This window comes from Thalassophryne amazonica, chromosome 1, assembly GCF_902500255.1.
Source record: "Thalassophryne amazonica chromosome 1, fThaAma1.1, whole genome shotgun sequence".
NCBI classification, from domain to species: Eukaryota; Metazoa; Chordata; class Actinopteri; order Batrachoidiformes; family Batrachoididae; genus Thalassophryne; species Thalassophryne amazonica.
Window position 1 is genome coordinate 131,607,998 of NC_047103.1, and position 21,363 is coordinate 131,629,360.

General features: G+C 41.4%; 1 protein-coding gene across 1 annotated transcript in view; it reads left to right on the top strand.

Moving 5' to 3' along the window:
• The first annotated feature begins 4,163 nt into the window (after nucleotides 1-4,163).
• The window catches only part of prox1a (prospero homeobox 1a), a 65,459-nt gene continuing 48,259 nt past the window's right edge, over nucleotides 4,164-21,363 (top strand). The window contains exon 1 of the mRNA XM_034175475.1: nucleotides 4,164-4,634. The gene's annotated coding sequence lies outside the window, so the exon portion shown is untranslated. The remainder of the gene's footprint in view (nucleotides 4,635-21,363) is intronic.

The following is a 21,363-nucleotide window of genomic DNA, read 5'->3' on the forward strand; positions in this document are numbered from 1 at the left end:
GTCACACGACTGAAAAGTCACCGAAAGCCGTCTGAATCATCCGAATGGTTTCCACCTGGCTGTCGCCCAGTTTCTGGCAAAATTTGATGCAGCACTGTTCCAGTCGTTCCGTCTTGTTCCTTGCAATGAAAATCCACCGAGCGCACTACACATGTCCTCACACAAAGGCTGCTTACCAGCAAATGACGCAATCGACAGGTGTGAAAAAAATTCACACATGCGCACGAAGGTTCAAGGTTGTGATGCAAGCACACATGATTCAAATCCATCAGGTTTTTGCAAAATTTAAAAAGGTTGGATACTTTTCTAACAGACTTTGTATAATTTCCCCTTCTCCTAACTCTAACCATAACCATAACGTTATAGTGTCTATCCACCCCTAACCCTAACCATAACCCCCCAGACCCCACATTTCATGTCCCCGTTACAAAATGAAATTGTCCCCCTGTCACAAAAAGTGTCCCATTTCCATGCCCCATCACGAACCCATAAATTAATGTACTTTTTGTAATGCTGCCACGAACTGCCTTTAGACTGGGTTGGCGGGAGAGTGCAATCCTAGGAACAGCTACGATACTGCACCGAACCCTTAAACTCTCATGCAAGACTCGAGCTTGAGGAACACATGTATCATGCTCCCTGGAGGGGGGTGAGAGGGAGATTTAAATTTTTTTTTTCAAACATAGGCAAATCTACCATCTTGAATCATGCATAACACATGAAAGTGCTAACTAACACTCAGTGTGGTGTTTTTGAATGTTTGGATTCTTTCTAACCTGTTGGATGATGTGCTTTTCATGGAACATTTTGCTTGTTCTTCCTTTTTTAAGAGATTTGCATTCATGTACAAATGGTGGAAAATTGTTATAACGGCCACTATAGCAGAATTACTGGTCGACGATATGAAATGTGCTTTATTGAAAGACAGAGTTTTTGAAACTGGAACCTCTGGCTTGTTCTGATGCAGCATCATTTCTTCTTGTAATGTCACACAAATTGTTCACATTTATCTGATATTACACTGGGTGTCTCTGCACTTTTCCCAATCATTTAAGGTTTATGCTGTTTGTTCTTGATTCTGCACCAAACAGAAAAAGTTCCAGTTTTCAAGTTTTGCCTGCATGTTCATCCTGGTGTGATGACACTATACCCTCACAGCCAGTGGTGGAAGAATATTCCATCTTCCCCTTAATGGAACATCCAGTTTAGTATCTGATGCCTACAGCCAATGTGTGAATGCAGCAAAACTCTCATACTTCCATTCTGTGGCATATCAGAACCAAATAAATGGTTGTTATAACCTGTTCCTAATATTTCAACTTTTTTTCTCATCTGTTTGCTTTTAATCACACTGCTGTGCTTATTTTCACTCTGCTGAAATATATGATTGAGTAGCACTGCAGTAATAGTTATAATAACAATAATAATTATAATTATAATAATAATAATAATAATAATAATATTTTTTAATGGAAGTGTCTAGTCCAATTATGGTTTAACTTTTGTATTTTGGGTGACTGTGTAGGTTATATGCTTATATGAGTTGCTTATATAAATTTTTCCTGGCATCTAAGACAATAAATCAAATTTTACAAAAGTACACTCCGGTGTATTTGAGAAGGAATGCTGGTGCAATATTCAGAACCTTTTTTAACTTCTTTTCCTTCGCTGTCTGCTGGAAAAAGGTTTCATGCTGATTGACAAAAAATGAATGCTGCATATGTGAAAACATTATTGACTATAATTTTCCTTAAAACCTATACAACCCCTTTGTGTTTGATTAAAAACCCTCAGTGTTGGTATTAAATGTTGCCTTCAGCTGTGGTGCGTAAACTTAGGCAAGTTCAGAGTGTCGCCCTTCAATGTCAATTTTATGGACTGCCTAAACTTATGGACCAACCCCAACATATGACGGCAAACTGTTTGGTGATGAGATTTTGTGATAAAACCCAGTGCGAGTCCACACATTATTAATGAAACAAGGTGCTTTGAACGCACCAGCATCAAAACCACATCAGTCAAACAAACACAGTCGCTTCAACAAATTAAATATTAATTCATTTTTATTGTCATTACTTGTGCAAACAGATAATCATATTCCTCAAACATTAAGTGAAAACACATCGGCATGAAAACTGTAATTTTCACCATTTATGGTGAAATTCTGTTTTTCATTAAAAAAAAAAAAATCCCAACACCACATTATAACTTGTGAATCAACTACCCATCAGTTAGACTGTGCGCGTGCACGTGCGCCACATGCGTATCTGGAGAACCTTTCTGCTCATACGCGCGCACACGCACACATTTTTTTTTCCTTGGGTCAAACAGATGAAGCGTTTTTGCTTATTTGCTCTCCTGCCGCTGGTGGGAAATTTTATTTCCTCTACATTGTCCTTAATTCTCCTTCTCACGCCGTCTCCTCCCGTTTTTCAGCAGTGAAATGGTCTCACAATCCATCACCGTCCTCTAAAAATCAAAAATAAAATACAGAAATTAGGGTTCTTTGCAGCATCCTCTGTTCTTGGAACAGAAAAGGACTGTTCGTGAGATCCACAGCGCGCACCCACACAACCTCACTCATCCACACATTCAGGCCTCATCCAAAACTTTTAAAATTTCCCTCTAAATACACAATTTCCCAAATTATAATTTTGATCTGCGTTGGACGCTTACGTTTTTCTGTCTTCTCCTGGCCTGCGCGTCCCGTTGCACGGCGGCACGCGTACGCACGCACAGAGCGCACTTCACTCCAAAGTTACCAAGCCACAAAATGCCATCACGTGCCATCAAATGCATGTCAGTGATTGCTGGAATTTTTTTATAGCGCGGTGTTTAAAGAAAGAAAGAAAGAAAGAAAGAAAGAAAGAAAGAAAGAAAGAAAGAAAGAAAGAAAGAAAGAAAGAAAGAAAGAAAGAAAGAAAGAAAGGGCAGTCTGAGTCAAATAATGAGAAATAGATCGAACAGCGAGGCCTGCGCGGATGCGTGGAAAAAAAAGGAACACAGCAAGAGAAAGGAGACAGAGAAATTATGGAATAATTCTGGTTTATTTAAATTATTATTACTTGTAATTCTTAAAAGTATTGCACCAGCTTGATGCGCATGGATTCCTGCGCAAACACGAAAGATGCACCGCGGGCACTGCGCAGAGCTTTTAACCATAAACGGAACATTTCTGTTCAAGTTTTTGAACGAAGAATAATTCATGTGTTAAATTTCAACAGTAATTTAAATGGTCTTTCCGATGTTTCCGCGTTATTTCGATTAAAACTGGTGTTTAACTATTAGATTTTCACATCTTTCCTCATAACTTTTTGTTCACTTCACCAAGCAGAAGCGCAACTGTTCCAGTTAAATAGTTGAAACTGATTAAATGAAAGGAGCAGAAATAAAGATCTTGTTGGCCTTTTGTGATCCAGTTTTTTAACTTTTGGTTAATTTATTGCACTCCATTAAAAAAAATAAAAAAATCCTTATCCGTTTGTACGTGAGTTTTTGACTTTCTTTCCAGGTGCCAAACTGAAAGAATAATGCATCACATCACTCAAAAAAAAAAAAAAAAAAAAAAGCAAAATTGATTAGCAGAAAACGCGCTGCTCCATTTCCGTTTGAAGTATTTAAAATGAAAACAGAATCAAGGGCCACAAACGAAGCGGATAGTTTACCCCCCCCCCCCCCAAAAAAAAAAACAAAAAAAAAACAAGATAAATCCAACTGATGGCTGCATTTTTCTTCACGGGTCACACTGAGGAGAGGACTTTCTGAAAAGATTATTTCTAAAAGGTCTCTGTGCCTCCCTTGTAAATACGTAAAACTTGATTAAATGTGTCAGAATGACTGTGACTATTTATTTGGGATTACTGCAGTGTGAAATTACGAAACTGTAAAGTGTCGCTGAGCAAATCACTGAAACCTTTGGGGGATTTCAGTGACCTAAAATGGTTTAACTGATAATCTATATTTAATTAATTCATCAGATTACTTAAGAAAAAAAAAGAGAGACTGAATATTTATTCTCCTACAGATTTCTTGCAGACTTTTCTGCCAAAGAGAAAAAGTGTTGGACTTGAGTCGGGGTTCACTCCTTTGCTCCTCTCGCGCTCTCTCTCTCTCTCTCTCTCTCTCTCTCTCGCTCTCTCTGTCGCTTTCTTTCTTTCTCTCCGCTGTACGTTCCGAGGTTCCTTATAAATTAAATCCGCCGTGCGCGCGTCCTCCTCCTTATTGGCCAGGCGCAGCTGTTACCTCATTGTGCAGCCGGTGACGCAGCTTCTTCACGTATCCTTCATGTGCGTCTGTTGTCGTTTCTTACCAAGTCTTGCCGTCTGGATTCGGTGCGGACTCCGAGTGGCGCACGAAGCGTGTGCGCTACGATACTGAACACTTTCCATCCCAGGAGAAGAGCGGCGCACAAGACCAAGGGCTCTCTCTCTCTTCCACTCTCTCTCGCTCTGTGTCTCTCTCTCTCTCTTCTCTCTCCCGCACTGTCTCCCCCGCGAACACATGCGCACACGCAAGTCCCGTCTCCACTTTGCTGTAGTAAATTACAGCATTGATGTGATCGGCCGGAGCGGAGCTCTCGCCCGCGTTCCGCTTTTCCTCGAAGTACCGACGCTGGATGAAATCTCAACGCAGAAGTAAGTCCAAACAGTTTGTCGCAGTTATTATGAACGTTTTCCTGGGGTTCGAGCCTTGAAGGGGCGCGTGCGTCGCTTGGTTCACTTTATCCGGTGTTCGTTCCGTCGCTCGTCGGGATCCAGCCGGGTTTGTTTCAGTTTAAAGTAGTTTTTAAACGTGTTTCCTCTCATTTTGGAGTTGATGTGCGTCAGTACCGACTGCATGAAGGAGGAGCCACCAACAAATTGTCATCACAAAAAAGTTTTTGTTTTTTGAGACTCGCGTGGATTTTACGCGAATGTCGATTTTTTAATCTTATGATTGATAGGGACTCACGACATATGTCAATATAGTCTGCTTAAAACTATTTATTCGATCTCAATATTTCTAACACTGAGGTGTGATCAGACCTCTTGGTTTCAAATAAATAACTTTTAAACTTGATTTCTGTCATTTGTGTTCCAGGAACAAGTGGAAACTGCTTTTGGAAACATGCTGATTCGCCTAATAAAGCTGGAAAACCTTTTAAATACAAATAACTGGCCTGCAGAAAACGGGGATATTTCCACAAAATTTTAGTGTTAACACATTTTGTTTTTAAAAGGAGAAAATATTTCTATTTGCCGCGCGTAAAGCCGCGCGTAAAAGTAATACCGCCGTTTTGTCGGTCGCTCAGAGTGCGCGCGGCTACATTGAAGTAACGACATGCCGTGAGATATCGGACGCAGTTGATATGTAATCCACTTCAGTTCAGTTTTTTAATACTTTGATTTGGTTCCTGTCAGTGCAGTGGGAAGTAAAGCGTGGGTAAATAATAATCTCCAGCCCACAGGTTAAAAAAAAATGTATTTGATTTCAAAAAGACAGTTGAGGTTTATACTTTTTTAATGGTGCAAAACAGTTACTTATGGAAGCAATAACGTAATCTCTTGTCAATAAGTGTTGGCTACAATGAAAAAGTTTCTGTGATTATGAACCCCTGCAGGTTGGGATTTCTTTTTAAATGAAAATGTGCCACTTACAGTTATTCATCACCTCACTTCCCATTTCAGGTCTCATGTGTAGAGCCAGTTATTCCTGCTTTTCAGATTCAGGTTAAAACAAAAGTTTCTATTTTGATAGAGCAACCACACAGACACTCTCACATCTCCTTTCATGGCTCACCTCCTCTTACCACTGGAAGAGTATTTATTTTTATTTTATCATTTTATTTTTTGGCACATGTGAAGTTTGGTTCTTTCATTCTGTGTTTTTTTCTAAACATGAGAAAACCCAGGTTGTTGTTGGTCACAAAACAGCTGACAGACTTTTACCCTCACTGTAGGACTGTGGCATTACAGTACAATAATGACAATCAATCCATATAGCCATGATTCTAAAGTGGAATAAGAGACAGTCTGATGGAGTTCTTGTGCATTTCTATGGCTAACGCGAATGAAACCTGAACATTAAAATTGTTTTCCATGAAAATCTGTGAGAAAAAAATAATTTTGTTACACCTGTGACAAGAAACTGTCATCAGCAGGATTTGTGCTCCAGTCTCATGATGAATTTGACATTAGAAAGTGGTTTCAAAAGTTTCATCTTGAAGCACACAAAAAAAAAGGAAAAATAAAAAGCTCTTTGGACCCTGCTAATACAAACAGCCCTCCCTCTGTGTGCACACAGACCTCTGGCCAGATTAATGCAGAGGAACTGTAATGCAAACACAGACTGATGCATGTCTGTGTTCATGTGAGTGACCTGGTATCTGGGTCACTGCTGGGCGCAGAGCGGACAAGCTTTGTGGTCCACGCAAGAGCTGAAAACTGTCAGAGTTGTATTCAAACTCTCTACTGCTTTTAGTCCTGCAAAATCAGAATGATCTGATTTGAGTACTTGATTCAGTTTGAAATTTGAGCATTTTTTGGATTGGTACATTTTCACATTGAAGTGAAAACTGCTTAGTTCCAGTGACGGCAGGTTGGAAGCAGCTTTAATATGTGAAACATTTCCATAGATTCAACCCTGAAATTACTTGCAAAGCAGATGCAAAGGTGACATGGATAACACTGTCTGTATGAATGTGCATGGAGGCACAAAAACAAGGCTTATTTTTTGACACCACTGTTTGGATGTTTTATTGTGGTATCTTTATCTCTTGTATTTTTATCCATTTAATTTGCTATATAAAGTACTCATATGAAATGCAAAAAAAAAAAAAGCTTCAAAACTGAATTTGAATTGAATTGAAAATTGAATTCTGTTCAAGCTGAAATTATTTGTCACAATACTGATCCACACAGTAAAGAATCAAATTGAAAGATGATTAATCACAAAGTAATTTTTCTAAAAGAGGTACATTTTCCACTTCAGATTCACTAATGTGATGATTTGCTCCCTTTTTATTTTTATTTGAGACAAACAGGTTTAAAACTATTCTAGATTAATTGTAAACCAGTGTAAACAAGACATCATATTTTATACTAATATTAAACTGGCTTTAGTTTAATATTAGCGTTTTGGCTATAAACTATTCCACATTCTGAATGCCGGTCCCAAGCTCAGGTAAATGAGGGCAGAAGGAGGGTTGGCGTGCACTGTAAAATTTGTCAAATCTCGGCCACTTTGGGTGCATAAGCCAGTGCATTCGGAGTGCCAGTCCCACATCTGGATAAATGAATGATGTTGCATCAAGGAGGGGATTCAGCAAAATCATTGAGTAACCAAATCAAAAATGGAGATCACATATCAAATTTCCGTACTGGATTGTTCGATTCGTGGCTTAATGCCAACTGCCACTGGTGCTATTCTTCAGCAGGGTGCTGGTGAAAATTGAGCTGTTGTTGAGTAAAGAGGTGGAGCAGATGTCTGGAGGCAGCGGGAGAGGAAGAAAGTTACAGGTGTGGAAGTGAGAGTCAGAACTTTGAATGTTGGCAGTTTGAGGTAAAGGGAGAGAGATGGTTAATATGATGGATAGGAGAAACATAGATACAGTTGTGCTCAAAAGTTTACATACCCTGGCAGAATTTTTGCTTTTTTGGCCATTTTTAAGAGAATATGAATGAGAACACAAAAACTTTTTTTTTCACTCATGGTTAGTGGTTGGGTGAAGTCATTTATTGTCAAACAACTGTTTACTATTTTTAAATCATAATGACAACACAAACTACCCAAATGACCCCAATCCAAAGTTTACATACCCCTGTTCTTAATACTGCGTTTTGCCCCCTTTAACATCAACGACAGCTTGGAGTCTTTTGTGGTTGTTGTGGATGAGGCTCTCTGATGGCAACGCTGCCACTGAATATGTCTTGGACTTTATTTACATCAATTACAAAGAAATACAAACAGTATGGCACTTTATGGTAAATCTGCATGGAGTAGACAGTTCTCAAAAACTGAGTGAGTGTGCAAGAAGGAGAAGCGTGAGGAAAGCCACCAAGACACCCAGACAACCCAGAAGAAGTTATAGGCTTATGTGGCTGTGATTGGAGAAATTGTGCACAGTGCAAGCTTTGCATTTTGTATCACTACTCTTAGCTTCATAGTGGAGTAGAGTAGAGAAGGATTTTCTTTCACCAAACAGATCAAATCCAGGCTTGCATCTCAGATGTACCTTCTGGCAATTTGTAGCTAAACTTTCAGGTCTTCTTTTTAAGAAAATCCTCCTCTATACCACTTCATCATGAAGATGGATAACTGGTGATACAAAATGCAAAGCTTGCACTGTGCATAATTTCTCCAATCACATAACTTCTTCTGGGTCGTCTGGGTGACTTGGTGGCTTTCCTCACTCTTCTACTTCTTGTACAGTCACTCAGTTTTTGAGAACTGTCTACTCCATGCAGATTTACCATAAAGTGCCATATTGTTTGTATTTCTTTGTAATTGATGTAAATAAAGTCCGAAACATATTCAGTGGCAGCTTTGCCATCAGAGAGCCTCGTCCAGAACTACCACAAAAGACTCCAAGCTTTCATTGATGTTAAAGGGAGCAATACACAGTATTAAGAACAGGGGTATGTAAACTTTTGATCAGGTTCATTTGTGTAGTTCTCTTGTTATTTTGATTTAAAAAGAGGAAACACAGGTGTTTAACAATAAATGGCTTCACCCAACCACTAACCATGAGTGGAAAAAACAAAAGTTTTTGTGTTGTCATTCATATTGTCTTAAAAATGGCCAAAAAAGCAAAAATTCTGCCAGGGTATGTAAACTTTTGAGCACAACTGTATATAGTGTATACACAAGACCAAGTGGAAGGGAAGTAAGGCAGGAGCATCAGAGGTGGGTTCAAACTGCCGTATCGTGGGAGGAGAAATGCTGTTGAGGATGAGTTTAGGAACCACTGATTCAGAATGACCCCAAAGACCACCTAACCTACACATTTTCCATCTCTCCCTGCTCTGTGGCAAGCTGATTTGCTCATTCAGGCGTTCATTAAGTCAAGTACAAACAGACACCTGAATGGAAAGTCTACAAGATAGGTGGTTCTTGAGGACTGGTTTGTGAACCAACGTTCTGATAGAATAATATATTAAGAGTGTCTTGGAGGTAAGTGAGTGACTGACAGAGTACTGAGTGTTGAGGTGGGCATTGGAGGGGAGATTAGGAATGTCATCAGTACATATACCCCACAGGTAGGTTGAGAGATGAAGGAGAAAGAAGATTTCTGGAGTGAGTTTGATGAGTTGGTAGAAAGTGAAGCTGAAAGCACCTTGATGCTTGCACAAATTTGATCCCCACACTGGCACGCAGTCTGGCTTGCAAATGACTAAACTCATTGTAAAATGTGCGAGAACTGTGCACGTCTGCATGCCAGTGTGCAAAGAAAAGTTTGAAATGTTCAAAACTTTTGGCATGCATTAATTTCATGAACTAGTCATGAACATTGAACAAACACTGCATGTCACTGTGTGTCAATGCATGTCCTTGCACGCATCGAACGATTATGACGAGATGTTACATAATGAACATAATTTTACAGATACATTGTCTAGCTCATAAGAAGACATGAAATTGCAACTATTTTTCCAACCCATTGCAATATATTTGATGATTAATTACCTTTGAGGCAAGATTCCAAATGCGTTCTTCACCACACAATGCGCCGCAGTCCAGGGATGAAATTTGTGCAAGTGTCAAGGTGCGTTGAGCATGAAAGAGTGGTGATTGAAGTGGACTTAAGTTGACATATTGGTGAAGAGAACAGAGGTGATAAGGGAGCAATGGGTAGATATCGTATCAAGGACAGAATGTGGAAGGTCAAATGGTAGGTTTTGTAAAACAGATGGAAATGGTTGTGATGAATACTTGTCTTAAGAAGAAGGAGTGGATGAAGGTACAGAAAGGTGGACTATATCCTATGAAGATGATGCAACCATATAGAAACTGGAGACTATAAGGTTGTTGGCGGGGACAGTGGCTCAGCACTGTTGCCTCACAACAAGAAGGTTATGGGATTGCTCCCCACTTGGTCCTTTCTGTTTGGAGATTGCATGTTCTCCCAGTGTCCAGGTGGGTTCCCTCCAGTTACTCCAACTTCCTCCCACATTCAAAGACTTGTTCTAGATCAGGGGTGGGCAATCATGTGCCATGAAGGGCCAAGACACTGCAGGTTTTCCTTGCTACCAATCACCTCAGCAGGTGATTTCATTAATGATCAGGTGTCTCAGCAGGTGATTTCTTTGATGATCAGGTGTTTATGTTCAGTGGAGAAGCTTATCAGCAACCCACCTGCTGAGGTGATTGGTTGCAGGGAAAACCTGCAGTGTCTCAGCCCTCATTACCCACCCGTGTTCTTGAAGATCTTTGTATCAGAGCCAATCCTAGAGCTTGAAGAAAGTCACATGGGTCTGCCCCCTCCCTCCAAATGGGTATTTTTTTTTTGGGGGGGGGGGGGGGATGTTCCACTATTCATCCAATGACAGATATTTCTGAACACTTCTGCATGGAGGGAAGACAGAAAACATCAAGCTGGAAATTATGTGATTTAATTTTTCATTTATTTCCATTGAGCTGCTATTTCCTACATATATTATACTTTTGTGAACCAAAGACTATGGTAAACCCATCTCTTGCACCAAAACAAATTGTCCACATGAATAAAGGTTAATAAAAAAAAATCACTAAAAACATTTATACAGTGTTTTGCCAAATCTATGACCCATATTCTGAAAGCTGAGATTGATGTGAACATTCTGATATATGACATATGGGCACTGTACTTAAAAAAAAAATGACCTTAAAATGGGAATGACTGAATATATGTTAAAATCTTGAAAATACCTCTGGACCCCAGAGGGTTAGATTGACCATAGGTGTGCATGTGTATGTGAGTTAGCCTGTCTATATGTGGCCATGCGATAAACTGGCATCCTGTCCATGGTGTACCTCCCCTTCCATCCTATACATCCTATAGGCTGTAGCCCCCCCGCACCCTGACTCTTGATTGGAGTAAGAGGCTATTGAAAATAAATAAATTAATTAAAGGTTGTAGGAGGGGAGGTCCGAGCAAGATGGCATCATAGGTAGTTTGTAGGATGATGTTTGAGGTGAAGTAGAGGAAGTGAGTGAGAGCTGAACCAATAATCAGATGGTGAAAGCTTCTGAAATGCAGGGAGGAGGTGAGACAGCCATGAATGGAGTTGAAGTGACTTTGGACAGCTTTGGACTGGATTTTCTTTCACCAAAATATCAAATCTAGGCTTGCATCTCAGATGTACCTTCTGGCAAATTGTAACTGAACTTTCAGGTCTACTTTTTAAAAAAAGTCCTCCTCCAAACCACTTCATCATGACGCTGTATAACTGGGGATACAAAATGCAAAACATGCACAATGCATAATTTTTCCAGTCACAGCCAGAGAAGCCTCTAACTTATTTTGGGTTGTTTGGGTGTCTTGGTGGCTTTCCTCACTCTTCTCCTTCTTGCACAGTCACTCAGTTTTTGAGAACTGTCTACTCCACACAGATTTACCAGAGAGTGCAATACTGTTTGTATTTCTTCATAATTGTTGTAAATATTTATTTATTCTTTTAACCTTTATTTAACAAGGCTAGTCCCATTGACACTGAGATCTCTTTTGCAAGGGATACCTAGTCAATTATAAAGTTTCCAATTGAGCTAACCTGCATGTCTTTAAAAGTGTGAGGAAACCAGAGCACCTGGAGGAAACCCATGCAAATCTGGGGAGAACATGCAAACTCCACAGGTGGAAATTGATCCCATGACCTTCTTGCTGTGAAGGATTATTTTCATTTTCTATTCTCATTTGTTCCAGTTAATGGTCCTGTCACACCTTGACGATTTAGCCAGCATATGCCGACGTATGAAAAATATGTTGAATACACTGGCATACATCTAAAAAGTTATGGGTAAGTTTTGTATAAGTTAAGAGCATGTTGAAGCATTTTGGGCATGTACAATATTTTTGATGCATGCTAGCGTATGGCTCATATGTCCTGCATGCACAGACCATAAGTTGTAGGTATAAGTAATGTGATTATTGACACGTTACTGGTAAGTTACTCATAAGTTGAAATGCATCCATTGATGGTGTCCATTGATTGGCTGAACAACTGAAAGCTGCAGTCCTCATTCGAATAGTTCAGACTGTTTCACATATTAAAACCATTCACACACAGAGTAAATATAAAGTTTTAAGCTTACCTGTTATTTTCAGTCAGATTCATCATCACAGCTTGACGAAAGCTTATCCACATAAAGTGTCCTGATTTTGGAAAACGATGTCTGAAAATACTTTAGTTCCTTATCGTGGCTGAAGAAACGTGGCATTGTCTCAGCCTGAACCAGAGAATGCTGGCACTTTGTGCCACAACAAGAAAATTAACTTATTTTAAAGTTGAAAGAGTCACAGCACCTCATCCATTCATGTTAGGGTTTACCACAGTCATCACTTGATTCTTCAGCATTTTGTACACAATGAAAATAAATCCCATGATCCACCTAGACTAAAAGAAAAGAGAACTAATTTTAAAAAATGCTAAATTATTGTTTTCAGTCTCTATGTGGCGGGGCAAGGCTACGTGACAGCATATACACACTCGATGACGTGCATGTCAACATCTACATGCTCCATTTACTAGACCAGGGGTGGCCAAGTTCGGTCCTCAAGAGCCACATTCCTGACACTCTTAGTTGTCTCCCTGCTCCAACACACCTGAATCCAATGAAAGGCTCATTAAAAGTCTGCTAACAAGTCTTTCATTGGATTCAGGTGTGTTGGAGCAGGGAGACAACTAAGAGTGTCAGGAATGTGGCTCTCGAGGACCGAACTTGGCCACCCCTGTACTAGACTAAAGAACTCTGCTGGTGGCGAAAGCCAAACTTAACCGCTCCAACCTGTACCATACTGTGTAGTACTAACCTGGACCGCTCGGTGAAAATGGGGCTGTCAGCATACGCTGGCTAAATTGTCATAGTGTGACAGCTGCATAACGTATTCAAAGTAGCCAGCATATTTGCCATTTTTTTTCATAAATCAGCATCTTCTTCTTCTTCTTTGTCTTTTGGCTGTTCCCGTTAGGGGTCGCCACAGCAGATCAATCGTTTCCATCTCACCCTGTCCTCTGTATCTTCCTCTGTCACACCAACCACCTGCATGTCCTCTCTCAGCACATCCATGAACCTCCTCTTTGGTCTCCCTCTTCTCCTCTCCTGCCTGGTGGCTCCATCCTCAGCATCCTTCTCCCTATATACCCTGGGTCCCTCCTCTGCACATGTCCAAACCATCTCAATCTCGCCTCTCTGACTTTGTCTCCAAACCGTCCCACCTGAGCTGTCCCTCTGATATGTTCATTCCTAATCTTGTCCATTCTTGTCACTCCCAAAGAGAATCTCAACATCTTCAGCTCTGCCACCTCCAGCTCTGCCTCCTGTCTTTTTGTTAGTGCCACTGTCTCTAAACCATACAACATAGCTGGTCTCACTACTGTTTTGTAAACTTTCCCCTTCACTCTTGCTGGTATTCTTCGGTCACAAATCACTCCTGCCACATTTCTCCACCCACTCCACCTTGCCTGCACTCTCCATTACTTTGAAGAGTTGACCCCAAATATTTAAACTTATTTACTTTCACCACTTCTACTCCTTGTAACTGCACTATTTCACTGGGCTCCTTCCCATTCACACACATGTACTCAGTCTTGCTTCTACTGACTTTCATTCCCCTTCTCTCCAAAGCATATCTCCACTTCTCCAGACTAGACTCAACTTGCTCTCTACTCTCACTACAGATCACAATGTCATGTGCAAACATCATAGTCCATGGGGACTCCTGTCTGATCTCATCTGTCAACCTGTCCATCACCACTGCAAACAAGAAAGGACTCAGAGCTGATCCTTGGTGTAATCCCACCTCCACCTTGAATGAGTCTGTCATTCCGACTGCACATCTCACCGCTGTCACACTATTCTTGTACATGTCCTGCACTACCCTAACATACTTCTCTGCCACTCCAGACTTCCTCATGCAATGCCACAACTCTTCTCTTGGCACCCTATCATAAGCTTTTTCTAAGTCCACAAACACACAATGTAACTCTTTCTGTCCTTCTCTGTACTTTTCCAACAGTATTCTCAGAGCAAACATTGCATCTGTAGTGCTCTTTCTCAGCATGAAACCATATTGCTGCTCACAGATCTTCACCTGTTTTCTAAGCCTAGCTTCTACTACTCTTTCCCATAACTTCATGCTGTGGCTGATCAGCTTTATGCCTCTGTAGTTACTGCGGCTCTGCACATAACCCTTGTTCTTGAAAATAGGAACCAGCACACTTCGTCTCCACTCCTCAGGCATCCTCTCACTTTCCAAGATTTTATTAAGCAATCTGGTTAGAAACTCTACTGCCATCTCTCCTAGACATTTCCATGCCTCCATAGGAATGTCATCTGGACCAACTGCCTTTACACTCTTCATCCTCTTCATAGCAGCCCTCACTTCTTCCTTGCTAATCTTTTTTACTTCCTGATTTACTCACACCACATCATCCAGCCTTTTCTCTCGCTCATTTTCTTTATTCATCAACTCTTCAAAATATTCCCTCCACCTTCTCAGCACACACTCCTCACTTGTCATCACATTACCATGTGCATCTTTTACCACCCTAACCTACTGCACATCCTTTCCAGCTCTGTCCTTTGTCTGGCCAATCGGTACAAGTCCTTTTCTCCTTCCTTACTATTCAACTTCTTGTACAGCTCGCAATATGCCATTCCTTTGCTTTTGCCACTTCTCTTCTCGCCTTACGCCGCATCTCGTACTCCTGTCTACTTTCTTCGTCTCTCCGACTACCCCAAAACTTTTTCGCCAACCTCTTTCTCCTTATGCTTTCCTGGACCTCTTCATTCCACCACTAAGTCTCCTTGTCTTCCTTCCACTGTCCAGATGTCATACCCAGTACTGCCCTAGCTGTCTCCCTCACCACATCTGCAGTACTTTTCCAGTTGTCCAAAATTGCTTCCCCTCCAACTAGTGCTTCTCTCACCTGCTCGCTAAATTTCACACGACAGTCTTCCTCCTTCAGCTTCCACCATCTGATCCTTTGTTGAGCTCTCACTCTCTTCTTCTTCTTTACCTCTAAAGTCATCCTACAAACAACCATCCTATGCTGTCTAGTGACACTCTCTCCTGCTACCACCTTACAGTCTGTGATTTCTTTTAGCTTGCATCTGCTATAAAGAGTGTAGTCCACCTGTGTGCACCTTCCTCCACTCTTATATGTTACCCTGTGCTCCTCCCTTTTCTTAAAGTAGGTATTCACCACAGCCATTTCCATCCTTTTTGCAAAATCAACTACCATCTGTTCTTCCCCATTCCTATCCTTGATACCATATCTACCCATTACTTCCTCATCACCTCTATTCCCTTCACCAACATGCCCATTGAAATCTGCTCCTGTCACCACTCTTTCATGCTTGGGCACACTCTCCACCACCTCATCTAACACACTCCAGAAATCTTCTTTCTCCTTCATCTCACAACCTACCTGTGGGGCATATGCACTGATGATATTCATCATCACCCCTTCAATTTCCAACTTCACACTCGTCACCCTGTCAGACACTTGCTTAACCTCCAACACACTTTTAACATACTCTTCCTTTAAAATGACCCCAACACCATTTCTCTTCCTGTCCTCACCATGGTACAACAACTTGTACCCACCGCCAATGCTCCTGCTCTTACTGCCCTTCCACTTGTTCTCTTGCACACACAATATGTCTACCTTTCTCCTCTCCATCATATCAGCCAGCTCTCTCCCTTTACCAGTCATACTACCAACATTCAAAGTCCCCACTCTCATTTCCACCCTTCTAGTTTTCTTCTTCTCCCGCTGTTCGTGGCAACGTTTTCCTCCTCTTCTTCGTCGTCTTCGCCCAGCAGTAGCCCAATTTCCACTGGCACCCTGTTGGGCAATAGCACCGGTGGTGGACGTTGTTAACCCGGGCCGCGACCGATCCGGTATGGGAATTCGATTCTGAGTCTGCATAGTTGGGTTGGCTTGTTTTACGCCGGATGCCCTTCCTGACGCAACCTTCCTCATTTATCCGGGCTTGGGACCGGCACTCAGAATGTACTGGCTGCACACCCCATGTGGCTGAGTTTTTTTCATAAATCAGCATACACTGGCTAAATCGTCATGGTGTGATAGGCTGTAAGAGACACAGGGCAGGTGGAGCCTATCCCTCTGGTTACTTGGCGAGAGGTGCGGTTCAGCCTTGACAGTATGCCAGTCTGTTGTAGGGCCACATACATATAGAAAGGCAAACACATTCACTCAGCTATGGTCAATTTAAGGATTCCAATCTACTTGAGCTGCATGTCTTTGGAAGTGGAGGAAGCCTGAGCACCCAGAGTGAAATCAGACAGAAAAGACCTGGTAGGAAGTGATCCACAGCCTTCTTCTTGTGTGGCAACAGTGCTAATCACTTAAATGACTGTTTTGCCCAGTTTTGGATTATCTGTTAAACAAATATAAAGGCATGCCATTGAGTGGGCAGCACAGTGACCTCTTGTTGAGCACTTGTACTTCACAGCAAGAAGGTTATAGGTTTCCTTCTGACCTGGTGTTTTTGTGTGGAGTTTATGTTCTCTGTGTTCGTGTGGGTTCCCTCTGTGTTCTCCAGCTTCCTCCTACTTCCAAATACATGCAGGTTTGGTGAATTGGTGAATGTAAATTGACCATAGGTGTGAGTGAGAGTGTGAATGTGTTTGTCTGTGTGTATGTGGCCCAGAGATAGACAGACGGCCTGTCCAGGGTGTACCCTGCCTCTCAGCCAATGACTGCTGGGATGGGCAGCAATCTCGCACCCGAACCCTCACTGGAATAAGCGGTATAGAAAATGAATGATGAATGAGTGACTGAATGTCGTTGAGTTCTTGGGAATTGTTTTGGACTTCTTTTTCTATTTCATAAAAATAAACAGATTAATCAACCTTTAAATTATTTTTTTTACTTTAAGCTACAGCTGTTTATTCTACCAAATGTTTAATTTCCAAAAGTAATTGTGTTTTTATTGACCTTCAGGAGTCTAATCATCAATAATCTGCTTGTATCTCAGCTAGCGTCATTTTTAGGTTTCCTTTGGTGCTTCCTGTTAAGAAATGCTGCCTTAAACACCCAACAGCATCAGAATTTAGTGCTTCTCAGCAAATGTCAGAGAAGTATTTCTTCAAAGAGTCAATAAGGAAAATCAACACAAAACGATTGAAACTCCCTCTGACAAAAAGAGAACTTATTGATTCTTCGCAGCTCCTCAAAAGATGCAGGAATCAGGGTTAGCCCTCAGGAGGAAATGTGAAATGATTCTGGTTATTGCAGGCAGGTGTTACTTCTCTGTGGAAATCTCTCCTTGAACTCTTTTAGAAAGTCTTTTTTATCTTTCACTTTCACACACTAGGTTGCTGGGTTTTTGTGATTTTACTCTCTGTGTACTAAACACGGGTACCATTTTACTCGCTACAACTGTAAAATGTAAAACAGCAGCCACTTATGCCACGGTGAGTAAAATACCAAAAACCTCAAAAGGCAGCGGTGGGGCAGACTTTGTTGAAGAGGTGGGGACACAGTCTCACCTGTATCATTCATAAATAGGAGCAGTAGCCAAGTGGTTTGTGCACTTGGGTTCAGTGTGGAAGGTTCCTGGTTCAAACCCCACCTCTGCCACATTTCTCCATGCAATGTGGAGATGTGTAAGGAAGGGCAAAAAAAAAAAAAAAGTGCCAATACAACATGCAGGTCCATCTCGGATTTGCTGTTGTGACCCCGAGTGCAAAACAAGGGAGCAGCCAAAGGGACTTACGAGGTCTATTAGAAAAGTATCCGACCTTATTATTTTTTTCAAAAACCATATGGATTTGAATCACGTGTGATTACATCAGACATGCTTGAACCCTCGTGGGCATGCGAGAGTTTTTTCACGCCTGTCGGTTACGTCATTCTCCTGTGGGCAGGCTTTGAGTGAGGAGTCGCCCACCCTCTCGTCGTTTTTTTCATTGTTTAGGAATGGCTCAGAGACTGTTGCTTTGTTTGATAAAAATTTTTTCAAAACTGTAAGGCACAACTGAGTGGACACCATTCAATAAATTCAGCTGGTTTTCGGTAAAAATTTTAACGGCTGATGAGAGATTTTGGTCTGGTAGTGTCGCTTTAAGGACGGTCCACGGCGCCTGACGGCGATCTGCGCTTCGAGGCGGCAGCGTCTCGCCGTTTCAAGTTGAAAACTTCCACATTTCAGGCTCTGTTGACGCAGTAAGTCGTCAGAGAACAGAGAACTTTCAGAAGAAGTCGGCATGAGGAGTTTATTCGGACATTCCATTGTTAACGGTCATTTTGTAATGAAAGAACGTGCGGGCAGAGTTGCATGTCGGGCCGGACCCGACCGCGGGGGGTCGCGGCAGGAAAAACACCTCCGTGTTGGAAATCTTAACAGGCAAGTTGGAACATGCCCAAGCTGTTAAACAATTTCTCAGTTACTCACTTGTTGAAAGCCATTAAAAGCCGCCTGAATTCTACAAATGGTTTTCAACACGGAGGTGTTTTTCCTGTCGCGGCGCACACAGATTTGCCGAGTCATCACGGAAACGACTCGGCGAATTTGCGCGTACGTCTTTCATTAAAAAAATGTCCTTAAACAGTGGAATGTCCGCATAAATTCCTCATGCCGGCCTCTTCTGAATCTTCTCTGTTCTCTCACGATGTCCTGGGTGAATTAAGCCTTAAATTAGGATGTTTTCAGCTCGAAACAGGCCGACGACAGCGCCTGGAAGCGCTGCAGGACGTCCCGCTCCGTGGGAAGTGTCGTGGTTCGTCTTTAGTCTTCTCGGGATGTCGTCTTTTAGATAACACAAACTAATTGCAAGTGATATGCTAGAAAAGGACACAACACTTTAGAATAATTCAGCCTTAAGCAAGATAAAATGCACAGAGTTTTTAAGTTTATTTAAGCCTTCGACACAGAGCTTAGACAAACTGAGTCCTCTAGAGAGACTGAATATGTGACAACCGCGCTCATCTATTTATTGGAGACCCGCGGGCATCGCTCCTCCTTCGACTTTTTTATTTATTTCATTCCCAAGACATGGTTTTCTATTGGAAGCGTCCTCTAGTGAACCCTAAGCAGGTGTTAGGCCATTATTTCAATGTGACAAACGCTCCCATTAAAACTTGAAGGATTTACAACTGATTTTTTTAAAAGACCTTCAGCCACAGGTGCAGCTGGCCTGAGGCCCCCCGCACGTGGCCTCAGCCACAGGTGCAGCTGGCCCGAGGCCCCTGCACGTGGCCTGCGGGAAAGCACCTAAGAGGCCTTGGAAAGCCCCTGACAGACTGAATGCCTAATAGAGCCCTTTTTTTTGGGTTGAACACCTGCTAGTTCAGCCAGAGGACATACAGTTCAGATCAGGACACTTGATAGTTCATCATAGTTCAAATAAGGACCTAAAAATTCTTCTACAGAAGTCCTTACACCGACAGAAACACCCCATAATCTCTCATCAGCCGTTAAACTTTTCACAGAAAACCATCTTAATTTCTCGAATAGTGTCCACTCGGATATTCCTTACAGGTCCAGAAAAAATTTTGATAAAGCAACGCGCCGTCTCGAGCAGCGTGTGAAACAAAGGAATTCAGCCGAGAGGGCGGGACCACATCTCACTCAAGGCCTGCCCACAGGGAAATGACGTCACCGACACGCGTGAAAAAACTCACGCATGCGCACGAGGGTTCAAGCATGATTGGTGTAATCGCACGTCATTCAAATCCATATAGTTAAAAAAAATAAATAAAAGAGTCGGTTTATTATCTAAGAGACCTTGTATTTACACACAAGCCCACAAATAAACACACATATATACTGTATATGTGTGTGTGTGTTATTTTTTGCAATTTGCACAGGTACAAATGACAGATACTAATAACAGAGATCCCTCAGACAATAAAAAAAACACAATTCAGAAGAAAACAAGACATCTGAATAGATGGTAGCTAAGAGAAACAGATAAATGTCAAAGCCAAGTTTTACTTTTGTGTCAGTTCACATTAGAGGCTGTTCTTATTTAGTGTTTAATTTACATAAAGCGCAATCATTTATATGTAACCCACGTAATCATCAGCCAGGAGGCTGTGTTCATATGGCCAAAAAACAAAACAAAACAAAAAAATAATAATTGTATGTGTGTGTGTGTGTGTGTGTGTGGTGGGAGGTTCATCTTCTTCCTGTTCTTATTCCTTCCCGAACCATATGTTGTGAAGGGTGAATGCAAAACATCTATTCATTCATTCTCAGTATCCGCTGAAAAGTCTGTTAGATTCGGATAACAATCAACCCGATAAAGGCATTTTTTAAAATAGATAAACATGCACATCCCTTTGCTTCATCAGCGAGGTGGAGAGCAGACAGGAGACCAACACACAGCACTGTGTTTTTTTCAAAAATCCACAAACACACTGCTTCACTTTGAATACACAATGAGTCTATTTCAGATGATCAGACAGCGTAAAACCTCTTTCTCTTAAAAGGCTTTATTTTTACTCGCTTTATTTTTCTCACTTCTGCTGTTGCATATATTACCTCTGTACACCAGTTATGTGCATGCTCCATGTCTTCTCTGTTTTTTGTTGGAGCGTTACAGCGGTACATACAGGCCTGGTGTATATACTACAGCATTTTCATTGGGTTTGTGTGTATTTCTTGAAATGGTACTATATTTATTGAACAATTTTTGAAAATGACAAATAAAAAGATCATATTCCTTTCATGTGGACAAGGTCTTAGTTTGTAATTTTCATGAAGATGTAAAGCTGAAGTTGCAAGACGTGGCTTGGAAATGGGGAGGTGATGGTCTAGTGGTTAAGTGTTGGGCTTGAGACCAGAGGAACCTCGGTTCAAGCCCCAGCCAGACCTGAAAATCACTCATGGCCCTTGGGCAAGGTCCTTAATCCCCTAGTTGCTCCCAGTGTGTAGTGAGTGCCTTGTATGGCAGCACCCTGACATCAGTGTATGAGTGTGTTTGGATAAATGCGAGGCATCATTGTAAAGCACTTTGAGCTTCTGATTCCGATGGAAAAGTGCTATATAAATGTAGTCCATTTACCACTGAAATGATGGCAAAACACAAAACATCTTAGGTTCATAATGAATGGGTCTGTAATGAAGTAGAGTAAGAATCACTGGGTTTTTGTTTAGTTAGTATTTTTTATATCCTCACCTTTTCTGATTTGAGGTTGTATCTCCAGAGTTGGC